This window comes from Panthera onca, chromosome E2 (genome assembly GCF_046562875.1).
Source record: "Panthera onca isolate mPanOnc1 chromosome E2, mPanOnc1 haplotype 2, whole genome shotgun sequence".
In the NCBI taxonomy this organism is placed as follows: Eukaryota; Metazoa; Chordata; class Mammalia; order Carnivora; family Felidae; genus Panthera; species Panthera onca.
In genome coordinates, this window is record NC_138353.1 from 9,641,897 (window position 1) to 9,661,345 (window position 19,449).

Below are 19,449 nucleotides of genomic sequence, written 5' to 3' on the forward strand. Positions count from 1 at the left end.
TGCCTGCACTAAGGTGGCTTTGACCCACGTGTCCCTGGTTGCATCTTTCTTCTTTTCTGGAAGGCTCTCTGGGAAACCGCAAGGACTTTGGCAAGGAGGGGAGGGTCTCTGTGAACCTGGATCCTTCCGCCTGGAAAAGGAACGTCCTGGGTGTGCTCGGAGACCGCACCCACTTGGATTTTGAGGAGCTGTACTTTGGGGCTGTCCAGCCGGAGGTGAACGGAGGTGGTGAGTTGGTGCCCGGGCCCAGCTGTCAGATCTGGGCTGGTGCTGCACGTGCTTAGGAAAGATCATTCTGCAAGTGCTGGCCATTCACCATCATCGAACAAAACAGCAAACGGAACAAAATCCGCACCCCACCCCCCAAAAGGGTGTAAGGAGAGGGAGCTCAGATGACCCACAACAGCCCTCCCCCTGCCACCTTAATAAAAGATATTTATGGCGGCTTCTCTCCTCGGCCAGTCTGGTGTTGCAGAGGGCGGGGCTCTGGAATGAGGCCTCTGTCTTGGTTTGTATCCCGCCTCTGCCACCTACTGGCTGTGTGCCTCGGGCAAGTCAGTTTCCTCTCTGTGCCTCAGTTTCCTCATCTGTAACAATCCGCCTCTCAGGAGGGAGTGGATGTGAGGGGGCTCTGAACGGTACCTGGAACTTTTGTATCATTATTCCCGAAAGCCCTGTTAGGTAGGAGGCACAGCGACCAGGATAAGCCTGGCCCCCGGCCCCACGGAACAATCGGAGACGCATATTGAGGAATTAGTTACACAGCAAGTGATTTGGCTACTGTTCAGACCAGAAGCCGAGCACCCTTCCCCATCTCTGTCCCTACTAATGGAGTTCAGGCCGCTGTCACCTCCCATATGGCCAGTTGCAAGCAGGAGCGGGGCAGAGAGGGAGAGAGAGAGAGAGAGAGAGAGAGAGAGACAGAATCCGAAGCAGGCTCCAGGCTCCGAGCTGTGAGCACAGAGCCCGGCGCGGGGCTCGAACCCACAAACCCTGAGATCACAACCTGAGCCAACGTCGGATGCTTAACCGACTGAGCCCCCCGGGGCGCCCCATCCTGTTTGCCTTTTCGAAAGGGCTGCGGCGGCTGGTGTGGGACCATGTTATGCAGGGGGTGAGGGAGAGGGAGAAAGACGGGGAGAAAGATGAAGCGGGAACCTCAAAAGGAGGGAAGGGGAGGGAAGGAGAACGGGGCGGCTGGAAGCCGGGGTTGGAAGGGTGTGGGCACAGAAGGGGGAGAAAATGCCAGGCTGGTGCTCTGGGAATGAGCTGCAAGGACATCCCGCCCGACTGACAGTCAGTTTGTGCAGGGAAGTATGGGGAGGGTCGACAGGTGGCAGGCAGGTGGGGGGGCAGTGCGGGAGGCAACAGTCCTCCTTTGAGCCCAGCGGGCACCAGAGCCACCTAGAGAAAGCCCTGTGCCTGTGTGAGGTCTGTGATTTCTCTGGTTCAGGTCGAACCTGTTGGGCTGGCTGTGTGGGTTCTTCCCGAGAAGGCAGATGGCTGGGGTTAGGCCAGGTGTGCATTCCAGAGGGGTCTGAGGGTGCTTGAAGGAAGCGATTCAAAAGTGAGACGCGGAGCGTAGCGCCGAGCCAAGCGAAGACGGGAAGAAAGGGTGGTGGAGAAGAGACACCGGCGGTCAGAGTGGACCCCTTCCCTCCTTCTGGAGCGCGTCCTGCCGCGCAGCTTCCCCGGGGGCTTCCCCTGCCACGGTTTTCCTTCCGCTTCTCCGGTGCCCCCTTTTCAGGGTCCTCACGGATTGACTCCTCTTGCAACATCTGACCTGCTCTCCCAAGGGCGGGTCGGCCTCCCCTTGTACGGTGCCTTCTCTGAGGGTTCGGTGACCACAGATAACCTTGATCCCAGCGTGAGGAGCACGGTCCCAGCCTGTCGAAAGAGCAGGTGGTCAGCACGCAGGTAGCAAGCGGTGGCAGGTAGGAGGCCGAGCAGTGGGACGGTGGCTCCGGCTACCCATCCCCCAGAGAGAGAGACTCTGCTCGTTGCAGGTTTGACCCCTGAGCTGCACACTCGCTCGGGTCACCTGGGGGGCGCTTTATTTTATTTATTTATTATTTTTTTTTTAATTTTTTTTTTTAACGTTTATTTGTTTTTGAGACAGAGAGAGACAGAGCATGAACAGGGGAGGGTCAGAGAGAGGGAGACACAGAATCTGAAACAGGCTCCAGGCTCTGAGCTGTCAGCACAGAGCCCGACGCGGGGCTCGAACTCACGGACCGCGAGATCATGACCTGAGCCGAAGTCGGCCGCCCAACCGACTGAGCCACCCAGGCGCCCCTGGGGGGAGCTTTAAAACAAACCAACGCCCAGGTCAGTGCCTGCTCAGTTAATTCACCGTCTCCGGGCACGAGACTCGGACCGTGGCACCTTGCCACTGTGCCATTCCGTGTGGGGTCGTTCGTGCAAAGTTTGGTCATACCAGGGGAGAAGCTGTTGGAAGGTGGTGATTTTGAGCCCCCCCTCCAGAGTCTCCTTCTCCGCAATTACGTATAATCAACCTTGGGATAGCTCCCGTCATCACCCAGCATATTATTATTATTATTCTTTCTTTAATGTTTAATTGTTTTTGAGAGAGAGAGACAGAGACAGAGACAGAGTGTGAGTGGGGGAGGGGCAGAGAGAGAGGGAGACACAGAATCCGAAGCAGGTTCCAGGCTCGGAGCCATCAGCCCAGAGCTGGATGCGGGACTCGAACTCACGAGCTGTGACATCATGACCTGAGCCAAAGTTGGACGCTCAACCGACTGAGCCACCCAGGCGCCCCTCACACCCCTCAGAGGGACATATTTGTAAATATCAATCAGCTCGTGTCCCCCCTCCCCCATATGGCCTTTCCATGGTTCCCATAAGCTATCCAAACCCCTTCCCAGGGCCACCAGGGGCCGTCACCTGTCTCCCTAACCTCAGCCAGTATTCCCGTCACGGACAGGCTGCCGGAATCACCCCAATCCTCCTCGAGCTCAGACCTCTACTTGGGGTCATGACCTTTGGGCTTGAACCTCTCTGTGCCTGGAACTCGCGCCCTGCGCGACTGCGCGACCGTCTCAAACTTTAAGTCTCAATCACACGCCTCCTCCTCCGAGAAGCCTTCGCGGGTCACGCGGTCCCAGGTAGCGTTTCTGCACCTTCAGGGTGCATACGAATCCCACGGGGACCCCGCTGAAACAAAATGCAAGGCCTCCGAATTCGGGAGGCCTGGGTGGGACCTGAGCGTCTGCGTTTGGTTAACTTACTCCTTTTCTGGTTGGTCTGCGCCCAGGACACAAGGACTTAAACGCGTGAGGCCAGGGACAGGGTCTGCTTGTTGGGCGCAGCATCTGGGCACAGAGCAGGCGCTCAGTGCTCGTGAAGTGCCTGGCGGGGGGAGACTCAGAGAGAAAGAGAGAGGGTCCCCCGCCAGAGGATAGTGAAATTAAAAAAAAAAAAATTATTATTATTTTTTTTTGGTAAGTAATCTCTCCATCCAACGTGGGTCTCAAACTCACGCCCCCGAGAGCAAGAGTTCCCATGTTCTATTGCTGAGCCAGCCAGGCGTCCCGAAATGGGTTATTTTTTTTATTTACTTATTTTTATTTATTTATTTTGAGAGCGAGAGAGAGAGATTGAGCCTGCAGGGCGGGGGCAGAGAGAGAGGGAGAGAGAAAATCCCAAAGCCCAATGTGGGGCTTCCACTCCCCACCCGGTTTCGTCATTGACATAACGTTTCGCCGCTCACGATTCAGGGAGGGCTTTCTGCACCGCCTTCCCGTTATCCCCGAGACCACCCACTCGGATGCGTCGCTGTCCTCCCTCTGGTGCAGAAACTGACGCTTGCCCGAGGCCCTGTAGCTTGGGGGTCAGGGCCCGGGTTCACATCCAGAGCTTCGGATCTCGACTCCTCCGTTTTACTAGGTTCGTCTTTCTGGGCCTTGGTTTACTCCTCCGGAAAATGGGAACGATTGCGGTAACGGCCTCAGAGGGTCTTTAAAAGGATCCCAGGAGTTAATCCATGTAAAGCGCTTCAAACAGCGCCTGGCACAGAGCAGGGGTGACCGGAGATCTCATGCTCTTCCCTCCAGGGCGTGCGGTCTCCGGGGAGGGGGTTGGTCCCGGCCTACCCTCTGAGCCTGAGCTCAGTCCGACCTCCTAGCTCACCCATCTGAGCAACTCCCGTGCACCAGGCACTGCGTGTGGTATCTTCACATACACGTTGCGTGAATCCTTTTCTCTTTTTTTTAATTTTTGTAATGTTTATTTATTAGAAAAAAAATTTTTTTTTTTAACGTTCATTTATTTTTTGAGAAAGGGAGAGAGACAGAGTGTGAGCAGGGGAGGGGCAGAGAGAGAGGGAGATACAGAACTCGAAGCGGGCTCCAGGCTCCACACGGTCAGCCCAGAGCCCGACGTGGGGCTCGAACCCACACACTGTGAGATCATGACCTGGGGCCAAGTCAGACGCTCAACCGACGGAGCCACCCAGGCGCCCCTAGTTCCTCGAATGGTAGAATTGCAATTGTGTGATACGATCTACGGAAAATGTTATTTCATGTAATACTTTAAAAGCTGGCGTGCCTAGCTGACTCAGTCAGTAGAACAGGCAATTCTTGAGCTCAGGGTTGTGAGTCCAAGCCCCTACCTCGGATGTAGCGATTACTTACAAAATAAAATCTTAAAAAAGAAAAAAGTGGGGCGCCTGGGTGGCTCGGTTGGTTAAGCGTCCGACTCTTGGTTTCAGCTCAGGTCATGATCTCATGGTTTCATGAGTTCGAAGCTTCATCGGGTTCTGCACTGACTGCAAATTCTCAGTCTCCCTCTCTCTCTGCCCCTCCCCTACTCACACTGTCTCTGTCTCTCTCAAAATAAATAAACTTAAAAAAAGAGTTAATTTTAACTTAGATTTTATTTTTATTTACTGAATTTTTTTTTTTTTTTTAATTTTTTTTTCAACGTTTTTTATTTATTTTTGGGACAGAGAGAGACAGAGCATGAACGGGGGAGGGGCAGAGAGAGAGGGAGACACAGAATCGGAAACAGGCTCCAGGCTCCGAGCCATCGGCCCAGAGCCCGACGCGGGGCTCGAACTCACGGACCGCGAGATCGTGACCTGGCTGAAGTCGGACGCTTAACCGACTACGCCACCCAGGCGCCCCATTTTTTTTTATTTATTTATTTATTTATTTATTTATTTATTTTTTCTGAATTTTAATTTCAATAGCAACAAAGCTTAATCCAACTGCTAAATGTTAGGTTCAATTTAACTGGCACGTTTTCATTTCATTTCAATCAACAATTTCAATTGAAATGTAATCAATGCACGTAAATTAATACAGGTGAATTTAATTTTGAGAGTACAACCTAATGTCATTTTCATTAATAAGTTTCATCTGTTAATAGGTTTTCACTTAATACAGTTTTCGTGTAATTGTAGTTAATAAGTTTGAATCATAAGTAATACACTTTAATTAATACATTTTCATTTAATTAGTACACTGTATTGAAATTTATTTAAGAAATGTTTTTAATGTTTTATTTATTCCTGAGAGACAGACAGAGTGCGAGCCGGGGAGAGGCAGAGACAGAGGGAGACACAGGATCCGAAGCAGGCTCCAGGCTCCGAGCGGTCAGCACAGAGCCCGACGCGGGGCTCGAACTCACAAACTGTGAGATCGTGACCTGAGCTGAAGTCGGACGCTTAACTGACCGAGCCACCCAGGTGCCCCCACTTTACTTAAAATCTGAAAACTTGGGGGGTGCCTGGGTGGCTCGGTCGGCTTCAGCTCAGGTCACGATCTCGCGGTCCGTGAGTTCGAGCCCCGCGTCGGGCTCTGGGCTGATGGCTCAGAGCCTGGAGCCTGCTTCCGATCCTGTGTCTCCCTCTCTCTCTGCCCCTCCCCTGTTCATGCTCTGTCTCTCTCTGTCTCAAAAATAAATAAATGTTAAAAAAAAATTAAAAAAAAAAAAAAACTTGGGGACACCTGGGTGGCTCAGTCGGCTGAGCATTTAACTCTTGGTTTCCGCTGAGGTCATGATCTCACGACTCGTGAGTCCGAGCCCCACGTTGGGCTCTGTGGCTGACAGTGCAGGACCTACCTGGGATTCTCTCTCTCTCTCTCTCTCTCTCTCTGCCCTTCCCTGCTCATTCGCGCGCGCGCTCTGTCTCTCTCAAAACGAATGCATGTAAAGTATTAAAAAGCAAATAAATAAAATTTTACACTTTTGTAGCAAATCGAAGCCCTTACTGATTACGCTGATCCGTCTGTCATCACAGTCTCCTTCCCAAAAAAGAAGCACGCCATCACTTCTGGGTCCTCTGAGAGCCTTGTATGCGTTGGCATGCCTCTAGCACCCCCAGAACATTGATAGTATCTTCAGTCGTCCTGGTGACAGTACCACCGGCTGCTTCTGACGGTCACGATCTCGCGGTTCGCGTGTTCGAGCCCCGCGTCAGGCTCTGGGCTGACGGCTCAGAGCCTGGAGCCTGCTTCCGATTCTGTGTCTCCCTCTCTCTGCCCTTCCCTGCTTGTTCTCTCTCTCTCAAAAATAAATAAACTTAAAAAAAATTTTTTTAAAAGAAGGAGTTGGGCTTATGGGGCACCTGAGTGGCTGAGTAGGTTAAGTGTCTGACTCTTGGTTTCGGCTCAGGTCGTGATCTCACAGTTTCACGAGTTCGAGCCCCTCATCGGGATTCTCTCTGTCTGCCCCTCCCCCGACTCGCGCCGTCTCTGTCTCTCTTAAGATAAATAAATAAACTTCAAACACAAAAACAAAAAAAGAGTTGGGTTTCCATGTTCTTTCCCTGTGAATCTGGGAAGGTTGGGGACTATAGCAGAAGCGATTTGTTTTTCGTTGAATCACGTCTCCCCACCCACATTTCTATGTTGACACCTCAACCCTCAACCCCTCAGAACATAACCTCACTTGGAAATCAAGTCGTTGTGGTAAAGTGAGTTAAGATGAGGTTATTTTGGAGCAGGGTGGGCCTTTAATCCAACATGATGGGTGTCCTTACGAAAGGCAGGTATTTGGACACAAACACGCACAAAGGGAGAATATTCTGTGACGATTAGGGCAGAGCTCAGGGTGACGGAACCGAAGCAAAGAACACCGGAAATGTCCAGGAAACCAGCAGAAGCTGGGAGAGAAACAGGGACCGATTATCCCTTCCTCCTGAGGGTTCCCCTACCAACACCTCGATCTACCCTAGCAAAACCTTGATCTTGGGCTTCCGCCCTCCAGAATTTATAAGGGGACACAATAAATCTATGTTTGCGGTTTAGGCCACACTTTGTAAGCTTAAGCCCAGCAAACTAATGCGTGGCTCCGTGTGACTTTCGAGGAACAGTCACGGAGGAGGCAATATGATATTTGTTTAGCTCTCTGGGGACTTGGTCTTTGGAGCTCTGAGCCGCCATGTAAGGGACCCCGGTGCCCTGAGGCCGCCAGCTTGGGAAGAAGCCAGACGGCCTGGAGAGGAGGTGCGAGGTCCTGGCCAGCCCCCCATCAGCCACCAGAGAGCAAGCGACCACGCCTTTGACCCGACTCCAGGCCACCCCCCATCTGACCTTGATGGCACTGAGAGGTCCTGAGCCTGAATCCACTCAACCCCGCCCGCCCCCCCCCCAGCCTTGTGAACAAAGGGAATGACTGTCAACCTTCAGGCCCCTGTTGGAGGGCAGTTTTGTTTAGCAGCAATAAATAATCTGAACACGAGCGAACTCCCTTCGCCTTTTACACCTCAACTCAAATACCCCTCGCTGAGCAAACCTTTCTTTGTTTCTTTTTTTGACATCTTATTTTTTGAGAGACAGAGCATGAGCAGTGGGGGTGGGGGTGGGGCCCAGAGAGCAAGCGGGAGACACAGAATCCGAAGCAGGTCCCAGGCTCCGAGCTGTCAGCACAGAGCCCGCCGCGGGGCTCGAACCCACGAACCAGGAGATCAGGACCTGAGCCAAAGTTGGACGCTTAGCTGACTGAGCCACCCAGGCGTCCCCGAAAACTGGCTTCTAAACCTAGCTCTGTTCTTGGGCAGCTCAGGCTTAACTCAGTAGGCCTGGGGTGTCTACCCTGCGCATTGCAAAGGAAGGTTTCGCCCCCGTCCTTGGTCCCTAGGAAGTAAAACCTTAAAGCCCTCGGTCTATCTGGCCTGAACAAGACTGTTTTTGTTTACCTGGGGCCTCGGCCCACTCAGTAGTAGCGTGACCTCTGGAGGGGCTGGAGACGAAGGTCAGGCACAAAATAAAAACCCTGGGCGCTAAGGCTCAGATGAACTTCCCTGGTTGGCACCCACTCGTGGACATACGCACTGGCTCCTCCGCTGGGAGAGACGATTAGAAGCTCACGCCTGGCGTCTCTCTGTGCACCTTTTACCTTGGCTGATGTTAACTCTCTCATTTCTCCGAACAGATGGCAACCATGGGTACGAGAGTCTTGCTGAGTTCTGGGCATCCTTCCAGCAAATCATTAAACCTGGTTGCTTTAACTGGGGACCCCCGAAGATCAGTCCGGTGCTTAACATGCCGTGGCATCCCTCCCCAGGCATGCCTGCCTGCCCCCCCCCCCCCCATCTCCGTGCCGTATGAGAAAGCCCAGTACCTTCTGGCATCTCTCATTTCCCCTACCCCAAGGGAGGAGGACAAAGGTACACAAATGCATTTATATTCAGGATTCAACCCTGATTCTTATTTTATTACTTTTTTAACATTTACTTATGAGAGACAGAGAAGGAGTGGGAGAGGGGCAGAGAGAGAGGGAGACACAGAATCCGAAGCAGGCTCCGGGCTCCGCGCTGTCAGCCCAGAGCCCGACGCGGGGCTCGAACCCACGAACCATGAGATCATGACCTGAGCTGAAGTCGGACACAACCGAGCCGCCCAGATGCCCCAAAAATATTTTTTAATTTTTAAAATATTTTCTTAACATTGTTTTAATATTTTAAAATATTTTTAATATTATAAAATATCTTAATATTAAAAGTTTTTAAACTTTATTTTGAGAGAGAGCCCAAGCACGCGTGCAAGCAGGGGAGGGGCAGAGGGAGAGGGAGAGAGGATCCCAAGCAGACTCCAGGCTCTGAGCTGTCAGCACAGAGCCTGATGTGGGGCTCAAACTCAACGAAACTGAGCCGAAGTCAGGCGCTTATGACTGAGCCCCCCAGGCGCCCCAGTCCACAAATATTTACTGAACACCCTTGGTGGTAAAAAGGATGGGTTTATTCCCACGTCGTCTCTTCCTAGCTGTGTAGACTTGAGGAAATTCCTTAACCTCTCTGAGCCGGTTTCCTCATCTGGAAAATAGGGACAATAATAAGTTCCCATCTCATCAGAATGCTGTGAGAAGTGAGTTAATACAAGTCCAGCTGGGTAAATCTTTTCTATTTATATTATACATTATAACTAGGGTGACCAGCTGTCCCAATTTGCTTGGCATTAAGGAGTTTCCAGGAACGTGGGGTTTTTCAGTGCTAAAATCGGGAAAGTTCTGGGCACATTGGGATGAGTTGGTCATCCTGATATAATTATATGTGAGCAATATATGATCAATAATAGTATTTATTATCACAGATGATAATGTCTTACAAAGTACTATGGGGAATAGGTTGCTGAGGCCAGATCATGCTTTCAAGGAGCAGATAGTCTGGGAACAGACACAAAAGAATTACAAAAATAACAAAAGATATTTAATAACACATGATACAGGGAGGCGCCTGGGCGACTCAGTCGGTTAACAGTCCAACTTCGGCTCAGGTCATGATCTCCCGGTTCGTGGGGTCGGGCCCTGCATCAGGCTCTGTGCTGACAGCTCGGAGCCTGGAGCCTGCTTCAGATTCCGCGTCTCCCTCTCTCTCTCTCTCTGCCCCTTTCCCACTCATGCTCTGTCTCTTTCTCTCTCAAAAATAAACGTTAAAAAATTTGTTTAAAATAACCCATGATACAGTTAGGTTACTCTAACCATAAATACATATCCTAGGAGGTGCCCCCAAAGAATGTTTTTGCTTAAGCAGACAGTCAAAAGGCATTTGTTGAATGATTTGCAAGATGATGAAGCACAAATAGAAGAATGCTGCAGAAGGGCTCAGTATTTATCCAGTCAGAGAAGCTGTTCTATTTCCTTTTTTTTTTTGAGCCAGAGACATAGCGTTCCATTTCCGTAGATTTGGATTTCCATGGCTAAATATTAAGAAGGAGGCTGCTTGCTTGCTTTTGTTCGTTCGTTTGTTTTTTTTCTTGGTACCAGGGTTGTTCAAGTCCGAATTTCACCCAGAAACGTTTCGCCACTGTCTCCAGATCTTGTATTTCAGGGTAAGGGAAAGCCAGTCGCCTTTATCAGGCAACGGTCACCCCGCTGATTCATTCATTCCATAAGAGTGAATGGGTGCTGGGTTCAGAGTGCAGGGCTGAGTCGATGGGGGGACTGCCACCCTGCTCTTGGAAGGGTCTAACGGAGCACCCCCAAACCTGAGTAGATTATTGGTTCAAAAATAGTAATTCTCCAAGTGCGGTTGCCAGTCTGCTTGCGGCCACATCTCCGGAGAGCTCATTAGAAATGCAAATTCTCTGGGCGCCTGGCTGGCTCAGTCAGCTGAGCGTCTGACTTCAGCTCAGGTCATGATCTCGCGGTTCGTGGGTTCGAGCCCCTCATCGGGTTCTGTGCTGACAGCTCAGAGCCTGGAGCCTATTTCAGATTCTGTATATCCCTCTCTCTCTGCCCCTCCCCTGCTCGCGCGCTCTTTCGGTCTCTCAAAAGTGAATACACATTTTTAACAATGCAAATTCTCAGGGCGCCTGGGGGGCTCAGTCGGCTAAGTGGACTGTCGTCTCCCTTGTCCAGCGCCCCCTCCTTCCTGAATCTCTTGGCCCATTCGCAGAAAAGCTTATCACTGGGTTGAGCATAAAGCAGATACTCAGTGCTTAAGGGAAGTAGGAATGGCTTGTTCTCGAATCATTTTAGCAATTAAGTCCTACTTCCTGTAAGTAGATTCCCAACGGCCAGGGCCCTGTCTCCTGATCTGCTTGTCTGCCTGGCTCAGGCGTGGGGCACAGTGACGGCCTCAGTGTTTCTTAATATTTGCCAACTAATGAAAAGAACGGATGCTTTTAAAACTGTTCCTAGGGTTTAATTTTTTTTTAATGCTTATTTTATTTTTGAGAGAGAGAGAGAGAGAGAGAGAGTAGAGTTAGCAGGAGAGGGGCAGAGAGAGGGGGAGACACAGGCTCCAGGCTCTGACCGTGAGATCATGACCTGAGCTGACGTTGGACACTTAACTGACTGAGCTACACAGGCACCCCTGTTCCTAGGGTTTAAATCTCCCTCTTTGACTGGACCACCATTTCCTGAGACCAGTGTCTCATTTTCCTTTTTTTTTTTTAATGTTTGTTTTTTTGAGATAGCGCAAGTGGGGGAGGGGCAGAGAGTGATGGGGACAGAGGACCCCAAGTAGGCTCCACGATGACAGCAGCAAGCCTGATGCAGGGCTCGAACTCCCGAACGATGACATCCTGACCTATGCTGAAGTCAGAATGTCAACCAACCGAGCCACCCAGGCACCCCGCCTCTTCTTCTTCTTCTTCTCCTTCTTCTTCTCTCTCTTCTTCTTCTTCTTCTTCTCCTTCTTCTTCTTCCTCCTTCTTTCTTCTTCTTCTTCTTCTTCTTCCTTCTTCTCCTCCTCCTTCTTCTTCTTCTTCTTCTTCTTCTTCTTCCTTCTTCTTCTTCCTTCTTTCTTCTTCTTCTTCTTCTTCTTCCTCCTCCCCCTCCCCCTCCCTCTTGTCCTTCTCCTTCTCCTCCTCCTCCTCCTCCTCCTCCTCCTTCTTTTTTTGTATCTCCCTCAGAGAACAGCACTCAGAAGGCTTTCAAGGTTTGAGATGGGACGGAAGTACCTGAATTGTTTCAGAGTCCTATGGGCTTGCTTCTCCAATTATACTCTTATTTTTCTTAAAATTTTTGTTTTTAATATGGAGTAGATGCTTAAAAATCAAATACACACATTTATAACATATGTCTCTATAAACATATACAGGGGCGCCTGGGTGGCTCTGTCGGTTGAGCGTCCGACTTCGGCTCAGGTCATGATCTCGCGGTTTGTGAGTTCGAGCCCTGCGCTGACAGCTCAGAGCCTGAAGCCTGCTTCAGATTCCATGTCTCCCCGTCTCTCAATTGTAAATAAATGTTAAAAAAAATTTTTTTTAGATATATATACATAGAATAGGAACAAAATGAGCAGCTGTGGTCCCACCACCCAACTTAAGAAAAAAAATTCCATTTCCTCTACGGTTTCCTTATGGACCCTTCTCCTTCTCGTTCCCTCCCATCCTACTTGGCTAAACTTTGTGTTTACCTTGCCCTCATTAAAAAAAAAATCTACAATATGTTTGTGTCCCCCAACTGTATATTGTTTTGTTCTGCCTGTTTTGAAGTAAATGAAAACACATCTGTACTATTGCAACTGAAATTGACTGATTTTTACAGCTGTAGAATATTCCACCGAGCAAATAGATCGTAATTTATCCAGTATCCTGTAGATAATGATCCTAGATTTACGGGAGAGTTGGAAGGATATACAACCTCCATATACCCCCCACCCAGTTTTCTCTGACGTCAGCATCTTACATCATCACAGCACCTTTGTCAAAACCGTGACATCAACATTGATACGCTACTACTAACTAAATCCCAGTCTTTGTTGGCATTTCCGTAGTTTTTCCACTGGCGTCCTTTTTCTCTTCTAGGATCATCTAATCCAGGCTTATGGAGGGCTGTGAAGGCATCGCTGCTCAGGACTATTACCGTACACATCTTGTTGTGTAAACGAGTAAGTTTCTCTACGGTGAATCCTTGGCTTTGCCGGGACAGGGGATACATTACATCTTCAATTGTATTCAAGAAGTCAAATGCGTTCTCCAATGTGAGTGCACCACTCACCGGGATTGTAGGGTTCCCCTTGCTCCACCGGATAGAAAAATGAAAAAATTTGCCCTGCTGGGTGACATGACACGACATCTGTGGTTGTAATTTGCATTCCCTTGTTATTGTGGTTAGGCCTGTTTACATAGGTTTCCTCTGGGGTGAAGCGTCTCTTCATATCTTTTATTCATTTTTTAATCGGGCCGCTGCTTTAATTTGCAGTCCTTGAAAATAATTTGTGAATGCTAATTCTTTGTGTTATACGTTACAAGTCTCTTCTTTGTCCGTGAAGCGTTCGGTGTTTGTCAAAGAACAGGAAGATACCAACGTATTCTGGAGTTTAAATGCTGTTGTTTAAACTCTCACGCACCCTGTGGCCGGGGTTCTTATCTCCCCCATCAAGGGGAGAGATCACACTGCTGAAACTCAGTATTTTTTAATGTTTGCTAAATAGATGGAAAAAAAATCTCTCCTAATTTGAAAGCAGGTGTTTAATTCCTGTCTTTGCATAACTTACACGGTTCTACATGATCTGGCCCTAGTTTACAGTTCCCTTTATTCGCCCAGATCCGTCCACACCAGTCTCTGCTTTTCTTCAAATGGATCTACATCCTTCCTGTCTCAGGGCCCTTGCACTTGGCTCTTCCCCCAGATATTCTTATAGATCCCTTCCTCATTTCCTTCTGGTCTTTGCTCAGGGTAAGTTCACCAGCGACACCTTCACTGGCCCGTATTGCCCAGTATCCTCTGACGCTTCCTATCCTCTTTCCTTAATTTTTTCCTTCAAGTATAACCACGTCGCATTCTAAACGGATTTGCCTGTCCCCCACTGGAGGTATGCTGTTCAGTACTGGGACCCCTAGCTGCCTGTGGCTGCCCTTGAAACATGGCTGATGTGGATTGAGGGGTCCAGACTTCTTTCAAGAGTTCCCCCCCCCCCCCCGCTCCACCCCAAAAAAGTAACTTATCTCACCACTAAAATCTTTGTATTTTGGTATTCATTCCACGTTGAAACAACATTTGGGGCTAACTTGTATTGTTAAAGTTCATTTCGCATTTTTGTATTCTGGGTCATTTGGACAGCGCTCCTGCAGGAGGTAAGTTACAGCGGGGATGTTTGACTCAGACACTGCGGTTATCTCAGAACACACCAGAGGCTCAATAAATACTGGCTGCGTGAAGGAATCCAGAAATAGAATGCCAGTCTTTTTCTCCTCCTCTCTGTTCTGTCTACCCCAGGGATCAATTTCTAAAATCAACAAAGCTTTACTGAGGTAATTTACACGGAAGTCACTCGCCGTAAGCGTTCAAGCCAAAGATTTTTAGTGAATTCGCCACCTTGCGCAACCATCGCTGTAACTCGACTTGCTGAATCTTTCCATCACCCCAATCACACCCCGCTCGTGCTCATGCACAGTCGTGCCCCCTCCCCACCCCCAGGCACCGCGCAGCTACTCTCTGTCTCCATAGACGTTCAGCGCTCACTTTCTAAGATAAGACCTCCCCGGCTCCGTCGTTCCGGGGTCCAAACGCCTTGAACAGTCAGCACCCTGGGCCACCGCTCTCCTCCCGTCTCCGTTCCTCCATCCACGCGGCTCGGCACGGAGCCAGACCCACAGACGGCTCGGCGCCAACACAACAAGGAAGGGCAGCCCCGCACCTTCCGAAGCCCCGGAGGGGCAGGTCCCCGTGGCTTCCGCGCGCGCCTCGGCGGCCTCGGGGACACGCGGGGCTGCCTCGCTGGGCCCCACGACCCTGCCAGGGCGGGCCCCGCTCTCGCAGCACCCATCGCGGGACACCGAAGCTCGGAGCGGCCCCAGGGAGCCGGGAGTCCCCCGCCGCCGCGTTCTAACGCCGCCCTCCGGGGACAATGGCCGGGGCCGCGGGGCTCTCGGCCTCTGTAAGCGGCTACTGGGGGGCCGGCCCCTCCCCCTGCGGCCCCTTCCCGGGCTCCGCCTTCACGCCCTCCCACCCTCAACGGCCCGCCTCGCAAAATGGCGACCAACCGCCTCCTCTCCCGCCCGCCGCGGGTCCCTTGACCGCGCCAGGCCCCGCCCCCCCGTGCGTGGCCCCGCCCCTCAGCGGAGGCCGAATAGCCGCCGCGACTTCGCCGCCGGGCGGCACGCGCCGGGAGCCCGGGCGGCGCGAGGCGCGCGCGAGGCGGCCCTGGGCGTCGCGAAGCGACCCGCAGCCACGCCCGCGCGCCCGCGCCGCGGGTCAGCGGGCCGCACCGGGGGCGGTCCCGGCTGCGCGTGCGCGCCGGGCCGGCGGGCGGCGCGAGGGAGGCAGGGGGCCGCTGGGAGGCCCGCGAGGCACGAGGCCGGCGCGCGAGCCCCCGGGGGCGGGTAAAACCCGGTTGCTGCTGCCCCTGCCCCCTCCCTTTCCTCCCTACCCCCCCCTCCCTGCCCCTCCTCACTTTTCAACCCCTCCCCCCTTTTAAAATCTAATTTGTGTATATGTTTGTTTTTTAGGGGGCCCCTCTCCCTTTCGAGGGCCCGCAGCAGGCGCGGCGGGCGCCCCTCACCCCGCATCACGCACGCACCTTCTGCATCCCAACAGCTCCCGGCCCCGCTGCACCCCCGCCGCCACTTCCCCCTTGGAGAATACTCTCCTCAGGGGCCCCCGGCCCGCTGCATCCCCTCGTTTTTTCCTCCCCCGCCCCCCAGGCCCCAACTGCCCCCTGGCAGCTCCCCAGCTCGTGCCTCGGGCCCTACCCGATCTCTCCGCGCTTTCTGCACCGCGTCCTTGCATTCGCCCTCTCTTCCAGGCCTCCTGCTAAAAATCCCTTGCCTCTGGAAGAGGGGACCCAGATTGGCGTTTTTTTTTTTTTAGGATCTCCCAGCAAAACCCAAAAATCTTTCCTCTCTTCTTTGATTTATACCCCTCGCCGTCCTTTTAGGAACTTCCTCTAGCAAGAAAATCTCTCTCTATATATGTATTATAAAATACATGTATTGTATATTTTTCCCCCAGTTTTTCCTCCATCCAGGGTAACTTTCCAGCAAAAATTGTTTCTTCCCACCAAGAGCCCCCCCCCTTTTGTAGTATCTTTCCACTGATAACAAACCAACTCAGTTCTGCCAGTTTCTCTTTCACCTGATAATTTGTTTTTCCAACCCTCTTTCCCAACTCTCCGGCAAAAATCCCTTTTCATCCCCAGTTCTACCCCAGTTAGGCTTTTCCCAGCAAAACCCTCCAGGTCCCTTCCCGAGGAAAGAAAATAAGGCAAGGAAGAAAAATTAACTTTCCCTTAAAACAAAAGCCCCTTTCCCATCTAGATCTCCCTGGTTTAGTATTGCTTTCTTCCTCCTTCCAAAAATTGCCCATCTTGCCCAACTTTACGCCTGTGTGCTTGCTTCTTTGGGGACCCAACATCTGAATGCCCCTTCCTTTCCACCCCCTGCTTCCAGGGCAAAAGAAGTTGGATGAGTGTCCTGAATTTACTACTCAGAGTTCCAGGAGGAAATATCCAGTGCTCTGACGGTCATCTGAATCCCCTCCCTATGGGGCCTGGACCGGGCCTTCCTGTTCCCTGTAGAGTCACTCCTTTGCTCTTCTGGTGAGTCTTTTCCCTTTTGCCCTTGTTCCAAAGAGACCTACTTTGTCAGATGGATTCCCTTCTTTCTCAGAAGGGTTTCGAATTGATCCAAGAGTCTCTGCACCCACAGGGAAACCATTACAAATTGCTGCTTTGGGAAGTCAGATGAGGAAAAGGTTACTTGTTGTGCCTGTTGATGCCTCTGGAGGAAGGCAGACATTTATTAGATTGATCTAGGTTTCATTGTTTATTGCAAAAATGCTTTTTCCCTCCTTCTGGTTCAGGGTAGCAACTCAGATACCTCCAGGGAACAGGCAGGTAAAGGCCTGCAGGTGAACCAAAGATCGTGGGCCCCCTCTGAGTGAGTGATCCCTGTCGGTGGAAATGACCAAGTGGAAGTTTGTTTGTTTGTTTGTTTGTTTGTTTGTTTTTTGAGATGAGACCAGAACACTGACCTGTGTGAAACTTTTTGATCTTTAAATGGCGACAGTGAATTTAATCGGTATTCAAAGACAGCATGGAGGGCTTCTAAAACATGGTGGCTGGCCACCAGTTTGGACTGTTTGATTCAGGGTTCCTTCCTGTGTTAGACACACACGCACAGATGCACACCCGCGTGGGTATGTGTGTACCTGCAAGACTTTTCTTCCTCCTGAGAGCCACAGTTCTCAGACTTTTTGATCTTGTAAAATCATTGAAGACTCAAGAGTTGGTGCGCGTGAACTATATATGCTGACATTTGCTGTATTGTAAGTCAAATAAGCCTCAGTGGCGCCTGGGTGGCTCGGTCGGTTAAGCGGCCGACTTCGCCTCGGGTCATGATCTCACGGTTTGTGAGTTCGAGCCCCGCGTCGGGCTCTGGGCTGCCGGCTCGGAGCCTGGAGCCCGCTTCGGGTTCTGTGTCTCCCTCTCTCTCTGCCCTTCCCCCACTTGTGCTCTGTCTCTCTCTCTCCCCAAAGTAAATAAACATTAAAAAGTTAAAAAAAAGAAGTCAAACTTTAAAAATACTCGTTTAAAAGTAACAGTAGTAAACTCCTTACATGTTAACAAAATTGACTTTTTAAAGACTGCATTTCAGAAAACAAGATTTAGTGAGGATAGTAGGCATTGTTTTACCTTTTTCGAGTCATCTGGAATCTCATGTATCTGCTTCTGCATTCAGCCTCTGCAAATATATCCTGTAGCCTCCGGAGGGTTTCACCGAGAATTAAAAAGGCAGATAATGTCTGAATATTATTATGAAGATAGTTTGGACCTCGAAGACTCCCTGAAAGATTCCCGAGGACCCCAGGGTTCTCCACCCCCATCCACCTCACTTTGAAAAAGGCTGTTGTAGATGTGGTTTTTTTACGTTTTTTTTTTAATGTTTATTTTTGAGAGAGAGGGAGAGAGACAGAGGGTGCGTGGGGGAGGGGCAGAGAGAGAGAGAGAGAGAGAGAGAGAGAGACAGAATCCGAAGCAGCTTCTAGACTCTGACCTGTCAGCACAGAACCATGAACCCCGTGAGATCACGACCTGAACCAAAGTCAGACACTTAACCGACTGAGCCACCCAGGCGCCCCCGCTGTTGTAGATGTTAATGCTTATTTGCATTTTACGCTGGGATCAGCTTTTGGAATGAGAAACTTTAATGTCTCTTTTCCTCCCTTAGTTAATTCTATGTAAGAAAATTTCCTGGAAAGCGTAGTCCTAGCCGTCTTGATTCTTCCACATTTTCGTTCTCTTCCGTATCGTACGTAAGCTTTAAATCTACTCTTTTAATGAGCAAGGGTCCAGGAATCCCGGTCTCAAGTGTGGTCGTAGGTGAGGGCTTTGAGGTCAGACTACCCCCAGGGTTGAATTCTAACCTTGATTTTGGGCAAGTTGCTGTTTTGGGAATTGTATGATCCGTAAGTGATTTCAGTTGTGCCTGGCATATGCTAGAGCCTCCATAAGTGTTTGCTGCTGTTGTTACTATAATGATAATTATTACAGGGGTGAGGCAGGAAGAAAGTGAGGCCGAGGAGCTGGAGGGCCATGGCTCTCTCCAGACGGCAGTCGTCCCTCACCTCTCTCTTTTGATAGCCATCAGGAAATGCAAAATCTTAATAATTTTCAAGAGAAGCCAGAAATTAATATACTTGGTTGAAATCTCCCCATTAAGAAAAATGTTGGTGACCCAATTTTTTTTAATGTTTATTTATTTATTTTTGAGAGAGAGACAGAGAGCAGGAGCCAGGGAGGGACAGAGAGAGACACAGAATCCGAAGCAGGCTCCAGGCTCTGAGCTGTCAGCACAGAGCTAAACTCGGGACTTGAACCCAAAAACTGCGAGATCGTGACCTGAGCGGAGGTCGGTCGCTCAACCGACTGAGCCACCCAGGCGCCCCGGTGACTGACCCAATTTTGAAAAACACCGTGCAGGCCAAACAGAACAGGCCTACAGTTCAGATAATGTCTGGAGTGGGAAAAGGAGGAAAGAATTTGCATAGCTGGGTCTCAGTCTCTCTTATTTCCCGGCTTCCAACGGTCTGATCTTAACTCAGACGTGATCCCTCTCTCCCCGCTAACATTCATGCAGAGAGGGAAAGGAGAACGTGGTGCTTGGGGGGGGGGGGGGGGAGTGGGAAGAAAAGAAAAAAAGGCCCACAGTGGAATCTTGTCACTCACCAGTGAAAGGGATGCTGAGAGCTTTCTTTGATCAGAGTTAGTTCTGTGCCAGGCAAGATGCTATGAGAAGTGTTCACACAGAAGGCAGAGGCACAGCCATCCCAGAGCTTGCAGTCTGGGGAAAATAGAAGAACTTGAAAGATAATTAAATTCCGGGGCCATCTGGGGTAAGTATTAAGTGGAATGCCAGACAAGCGCTCATGGAGTTCGGAAGGAGGGAGAAATCATCTCACACTCGTCATGCTGGGAGGAGCCGTTTAGGCTTTTGAACGGTTTCATTTGGTAAAGCAGAGCAAAGAGAAGTTGCATAAATCAGGGTCATAAAGAAAGAGGTCTCCAGGGCATATAGACCAGGGGATGTAAATGAG

At 50.6% G+C, this 19,449-nt stretch overlaps 1 protein-coding gene across 4 annotated transcripts in view; it reads left to right on the top strand.

Moving 5' to 3' along the window:
* The first annotated feature begins 14,565 nt into the window (after positions 1-14,565).
* Positions 14,566-19,449, top strand: part of ZNF541 (zinc finger protein 541) — a 44,693-nt gene continuing 39,809 nt past the window's right edge. For 3 of the 4 annotated variants that reach the window (XM_078439624.2, XM_078439626.2, XM_078439627.2), the window contains exons 1-2: positions 15,287-16,119; positions 16,305-16,453. The gene's annotated coding sequence lies outside the window, so the exon portion shown is untranslated. Of the gene's footprint in view, positions 14,795-15,286; positions 16,120-16,304; positions 16,454-19,449 lie in introns of those variants that run through there. The other variant, XM_078439625.2, reaches the window with a different exon arrangement.